Source organism: Prionailurus bengalensis, chromosome E3, assembly GCF_016509475.1.
Source record: "Prionailurus bengalensis isolate Pbe53 chromosome E3, Fcat_Pben_1.1_paternal_pri, whole genome shotgun sequence".
In the NCBI taxonomy this organism is placed as follows: domain Eukaryota; kingdom Metazoa; phylum Chordata; class Mammalia; order Carnivora; family Felidae; genus Prionailurus; species Prionailurus bengalensis.
Window position 1 is genome coordinate 19,209,960 of NC_057357.1, and position 6,834 is coordinate 19,216,793.

Genomic DNA, 6,834 nt, shown 5'->3' on the forward strand with positions numbered 1-6,834 from the left:
CCCAGGTCACGGTCTTAACTGTGTGGATTCAAGCCCACGTAGGGTTCTGTGCTGACAGCTCAGAGCCTGGAGCCTGCTTCAGATTCTGTGTCTCCCTCCCTCTCTTTCTGACCCTCCCCCATGTGTGCTCCGTATCTATCTCTCTCTCTCAAAAATAAATAAAACATTACCAAAACAAAAAATTTTTTTTAAGATATTTGTTTTAAAAATGGGGCACCGGATCCACCAGAACTGAGGCCTCCACGGCTGGAGGGAGTGAGAGAGAGCGTGGTACCTAGGATTCAGTCCCAGAGAGCAGTCTTAAGGCAACCCTCCCCCCCCCATCGCCATGCTCAGTCCTGTCTCCTCTCAGTCTGCTCCCCTCTTACAATTATAATGTATCTCACTTTACCAACAATGAAGCAACAGAAAGAGAAATCAAGAAATCAATCCCATTTGCAATTGCACCAAACACCATAAAATACCTAGGAATAAATCTAACAAAAGAGGTGAAAAATCTATACACTAAAAGATATAGAAAGAAATTGAAGAAGACACAAAAAAATGGAAAAAGATTCCAAGCTCCTGGATAGGAAGAATAAAAATTGTTAAAATGTCAATACTACCCAAAGCAATCTACAGATTCAATGCAATCGCTATCAGAATATCACCAGCATTCTTCACAGATCCAGAACAAACAATCCTAAAATTTGTAAGGAACTAGAAAAGACCCTGAATAGCCAAAGCAATCTTGGAAAAGAAAACCAAAGCAGGAGGCATCACAATCCCGGCCTTCAAGCTGTATTACAAAGCTGTGATCATCAAGACAGTATGGTACAGGCACAAGAACGGACACTCAGTTCAATGGAACAGTATAGAGAACCCAGAAATGGACCCACAAATGTATGGCCAACTAATCTTTGACAAAGCAGGAAAGAACATCCAATGGAATAAAGACAGTCTCTTCAGCAAGTGGTGCTGGGAAAACTGGACGGCGACATGCGGAAGAATGAACCTGGACCCCTTTCTTACACCAGACACAAAAATAAACTCAAAACGGATGAAAGACCTAAATGTAAGACAGGAAGCCATCCAAATCCTCGAGGAGAAAGCAGGCAAAAACCTCTTTGATCTTGGCCGCAGCAACTTGTCACTCAACACGTCTCCGGAGGCAAAGGAAACAAAAGCAAAAATGAACTACTGGGACCTCATCAAAATAAAAAGCTTCTGTACAGCGAAGGAAACAATCAGCAAAACTAAAAGGGAACTAACAGAATGGGAGACGACGTTTGCAAATGACGTATCAGAAAAAGGGTTAGTATCCAAAATCTATAAAGAACTTATCAAACTCAACACCCAAAAACAAATAATCCGGTGAAGAAATGGGCAAAAGACATGAATAGACACTTCTCCAGAGAAGACATCCAGATGACCAACCGACACGTAAAAAAATGCTCACCATCACTCATCATCAGGGAAATACAAATCAAAACCACAATGAGATACCACCTCACATCTGTCATAATGGCTCACACTAACAACGCAGGCAACAACAGATGTTGGCGAGGATGCGGAGACAGAGGATCTCTTTTGCATTGCTGGTGGGAATGCAAAGTGGTGCAGCCACTCTGGAAAACAGTATGGAGGCTCCTCAAAAAATTAAATAGAACTACCCCACCACTCAGCAATTGCACTACTAGGCATTTATCCAAGGGATACAGGTGTCCTGTTTCAAAGGGACACATGCACCCCCATGTTTATAGCAGCACTATCAATAATAGCCCAAGTATGGAAAGAGCCCAAATGTCTGTTGATGGATGAATGGATGAAGAAGATGTGGTATATATATACAATGGAGTATTGCTCGGCAATCCAAAAGAATGAAATCTTGACATTTGCAGCTATGTGGAATGGAACTAAAGGGTATTATGCTAAGTGAAATTAGCTAGTCAGAGAAAGACAAATATCATATGACTTCACTCATATGAGGACTTTAAGACACAGAACAGATGAACATAAGGGAAGGGAAGCAAAAATCATATAAAAACAAGGAGGAGGACAAAACAGAAGAGACTCACAAATATGGGGAACAAACTGAGGGTTCCTGGAGGGGTTGTGGGACGGGGGGGATGGCCTAAATGGGTAAGGGGCATTAAGGAATCTACTCCTGAAATCATTGCTGCACTAGATGCTAACTTGGATGTGAATTTGAAAAAATAAAATTAAAAGGAAAATAATGTATCCCGCTTTGCTCAACATTACAAAGAAAAACAATGTATCCAGAAGAGTCTTCTGTGGCCTCCGAATTAGAGGATCTGTCACTAGCTGAGCCATCACCTGCATTTCCAGAGTCTTGGTTTTCTCATCTGTAGAATGAGGTTAGTAGTAACTGCTTTTCCTGCCTACCTACAAGTTTGTCACGAGTTTCAAATGCCTCTGTGCGTTTGAAATTGCTGTTCAAATGCCAGTGATGACTAACACCTTTCGGCTTGCCGGTTGCATTATTACAGGCCTTCAGAGAGAAGCAATCTGCCGAGGGGTGTGTGATGCCCACATGAACTGTACGCACCAGACTGATCAAAGCTCTGCCAGGGTGTGCTTCCTGCTCTGCCACCATCAAGGAGCCCATCAAAATCTAGGCATTGACAAAATTCACCTATTAAAAACGCCCATGTTACGCTTGGCTCCAGTTACGAGGCCTCACTGTGCCCTTAAAGGAAGAAATTCTCAGGTTTTCTTTACTCTGCTGACCTCATTCCCATCCATCCTATTGAGAAGACCAAGTTTTGTTTGTTTTTTTTTAACTCACAAATTGTAAGGATCTTGCTCTAAAACAGAAAGCTCTCAACAGTTCTGAAGGCCGTGAAGGAATCTTTGGGTTGGAATACAGGCTAGCCATGATCTTGGGCAAGTCACTTGGCCTCCTGCCTAGGCGTCACCATCCGCTTCTCTAAAGGGTTGTTGTGGGGGCATCTGGGTGGTTCAGTCGGTTGGGCGTCCGACTTCGGCTCAGGTCATGATCTCACAGTCTGTGAGTTCGAGCCCCGTGTCAGGCTCCATGCTGACAGCTCAGAGCCTGGAGCCTACTTCAGATTCTGTGTCTCCCTCTCTCTCTGCCCCTCCCCTACTCGCTCTCTGTCTCTGTCTCTCTCTCTCAAAAATAAATAAACGTGGAAAAAATTTTATTTATTTATTTATTTATTTATTTATTTTTATTTATTTATTAAAAATTTTTTTTAATATATGAAATTTATTGTCAAATTGGTTTCCATACAACACCCAGTGCTCATCCCAAACGATGCCCTCTTCAATGCCCATCACCTACCCTCCCCCCCTCCCACCCCTCATCAACCCTGTTTGTTCTCAGTTTTTTAATCTTTTTTTCAACGTTTTTTATTTATTTTTGGGACAGAGAGAGACAGAGCATGAACGGGGGAGGGGCAGAGAGAGAGGGAGACACAGAATCGGAAACAGGCTCCAGGCTCTGAGCCATCAGCCCAGAGCCCGACGCGGGGCTCGAACTCACGGACCGCGAGATCGTGACCTGGCTGAAGTCGGACGCTTAACCGACTGCGCCACCCAGGCGCCCCTGTTCTCAGTTTTTAAGAGTCTCTTATGCTTTGGCTCTCTCCCACTCTAACCTCTTTTTTTTTTTTTTTTCCCTTCCCCTCCCCCACGGGTTCCTGTTAAGTTTCTCAGGATCCACATAAGAGTGAACACATACGGTATCTGTCTTTCTCTGTATGGCTCCTCTCACTTAGCATCACACTCTCCAGTAACACAGAAAAAATTTTACAAAGAGCTGCAAAATATACGAATAATGAAATAAGATACAGAAAAGCACAAAAATGTGCTAATGATTTGTGTAAGAAAAAAGGAGGGGCTATATCTCTTCCATCTCTCTACTGATATACCTCTCTGTATAAATATTCGTACATAAAAAGATACAGATATGTGTGTGTATGCATATTATAAGGATTATATTGATAAGATCTATCAGAAATCTTGCTATCTACACATCCTTATTGATATAACCCATATACATACCCATACACACATATATCTATCTGCATTCTTTCAGGTATCTTAGCTATATACAGACAAAGAAAATGTGGACGAGGAACACTGTAAACTGATAATTGTGCTTGCCTCTGGGGAGAGAAGCTGAGCGTCAGTGGTGGGAAAGAGATTTCTTCTTCCTCTATAGTCTCCTGTGTCATTTACATTTGTTTTAAAGTAGCCTTCACGCTCAGCACCGAGTCCAACATGGGGCTTGAACTCACACCCAACCGTGAGATCAAGACCTGGGCTGAGATCAGAGTCGGATGCTTAACCGACCGAGCCACCCAGGTGCCCCTGTATCATTTATGTTGTGTGAATTAATTAACGTAATTACATTCTGTAATCATGCACACATATTATTAAGAGAAAGACCGTCCATGTGAAAGGGTTTGACACACACTAAGCGCCTTAAAGGTATTTGTGGATGTGAATCTTATTCATTAAGACTTCTATTTACCTAGGAGCTCCTGAGTGTGTTTTTATTTAAAAAAAAAAAAAAACAAAAGCTGCATCCAATGTGGCATATTAAGTTGTGACAACCCTGGATGGGTTGTGGGTCCATAGATGTTCACTAGAGTACTCTTTATTCTTGTCTCTATGTTTGAAATATTTTATAATAAAAAATAAAATTTCATAAAATAAATGATTAATAAATAATGGATCATATTAGTAATTTATTAATAATAAATAATAAAATAAGTGGTGAATAAATAAATTCAATAAAATAAATTAATAAAATAAATTTTATTGGGGCGCCTGGGTGGCTCAGTCGGTTAAGCGTCCGACTTCGGTTCAGGTCATGATCTTGCAGTCCGTGGGTTCGAGCCCCGCGTTGGGCTCTACGCTGACAGCTCAGAGCCTGGAGCCTGCTTCAGATTCTGTGTCTCCCTCTCTCTCTGCCCCTCCCTTGCTCATGCTCTGTCTTTCTCTGTCTCAAAAATAAACAAAAACATTAAAATTTTTTAATTTAAAAATAAAAAATAAATTTTATTAATAAAATTTAATAGAATCTACTACCCTGCTGGGTAGTAACTGGAGGCAAATGGAAGAACAGACTTTAGAGGTGGGGTGGGGGGGCTCTGGTCATGTTCTGGTTTTGATGTGAGTGCTGGCTCTATAAGTCTGCTCACTTTACGAAAATTCATCAGCTGTATCTGTCACTCATCTGAACCTATGTTACACTTCAAAAAAAAAGTTTACTAAAAAAACCCTTTCCTGTTAAATTGAAATTTTTCATAATCACTTAGTAAAAGATTGGTTTAAAAAAAATTCAGTATGAGATTATTTTTTTGCAAATTATCAGGGTCTGGGGAGTAACAGGAAGCCACGCTAAAATCAGCAGCTTTCCTTTAGTGTTAATTTGCATTTCTTCATCCTCACTGACATTGATCTTTATCTCACCCAACCTCCTTCACCCTTTACCTTGGGCTCCCTTGGCAATTTCAATGCATTCTTTTTCTGTTCTGGGAGGTGATGAAGTTGATGTCGGAATCAAATGGACCTGCGGGGAGAGAAGGAAGGAGAGAGGAAAAGAGAGAGAGAGAGAGAGAGGGAGATGGGAAGAACAGAGATGACTGGCCAAGATGTGCAGAGAGGCCCTGCCACATTCTAATCCCAGTATACCAGTCGCTAAATGTGCCCGAGCTTTCCTGTTTCTGGGATTTTCATACTCTTTTCCCTACCCAAAGTGGCCTCCTTCTTTCCCTTCAGTCTGCTGCTGATTCCCACTTTTTTCAGAGGAGCACTGTGCTTTCAATGCTAAACACGGGCCCAGACATGCAGCAAATACTGAATGAATGAAACTACCTTTAAAAATGGAAGACAGTGTTGGGGCGCCTCGGTGGCGCAGTCGGTTAAGCGTCCGACTTCAGCCAGGTCACGATCTCGCGGTCCGTGAGTTCGAGCCCCGCGTCAGGCTCTGAGCTGATGGCTCAGAGCCTGGAGCCTGTTTCCGATTCTGTGTCTCCCTCTCTCTCTGCCCCTCCCCCGTTCATGCTCTGTCTCTCTCTGTCCCAAAAATAAATAAACGTTGAAAAAAAAAATTAAAAAAAAAAAATAATAAAAAAAAAATGGAAGACAGTGCCTGTGGTGGTAAAACCCCTGATGATGGTTTCTTCAATCCACCCGGGTTTAAATCCACAGGACTAGAAGGACCTGAATGATCTGGTATGGTCCATATCTAAACTATTAATGCCTGATCACTTTGCCGATAGCACACTGGCATTCTCTTTACTCCCAGAACCTGGCCTCAGGACGTTTGCACTTGCTGTGTCTCTTTCCTAGAAGAAGAGTTAGAAATGCTCTTTCCCTGAAAGACCTTCTGCATGGCTTCCTTCTTTTTGTCATTTGGATCTCAACTCAAACGTCACCTCTTCAAAGAGGCCCTGACCTTCCTATCCAAAACAACTTTCCCACCTAACCGGCTACTTTAATATCTTTATGGTGCTTATTACTATCTGAAATTATGTTTACTTGTTAATTTATGCCACTCCACTAGACTGAGTTTCTTGGGAAGTTAGGGACCATTTCTGTCTTGTTCACTGAACACTGCTGGCTCATGATAAATGCTTGATAAATACGTATTTGTGTTATAATGAGTGAATACTAGCTAATTATTACATGCTTATTTTGTACAAGGCACTGCCCTAAATGCTTCACATATACGAAGCCATTTAACTCTCATGCAACCCCATGAGGTAGGTGCTATCATTGTCATTTTACAGTTTGGGGAGAAGGAAACAGAGAGATCAGGAAATTTGCCTAAATTCACACAAAACGGTGGAGCTAGGATTT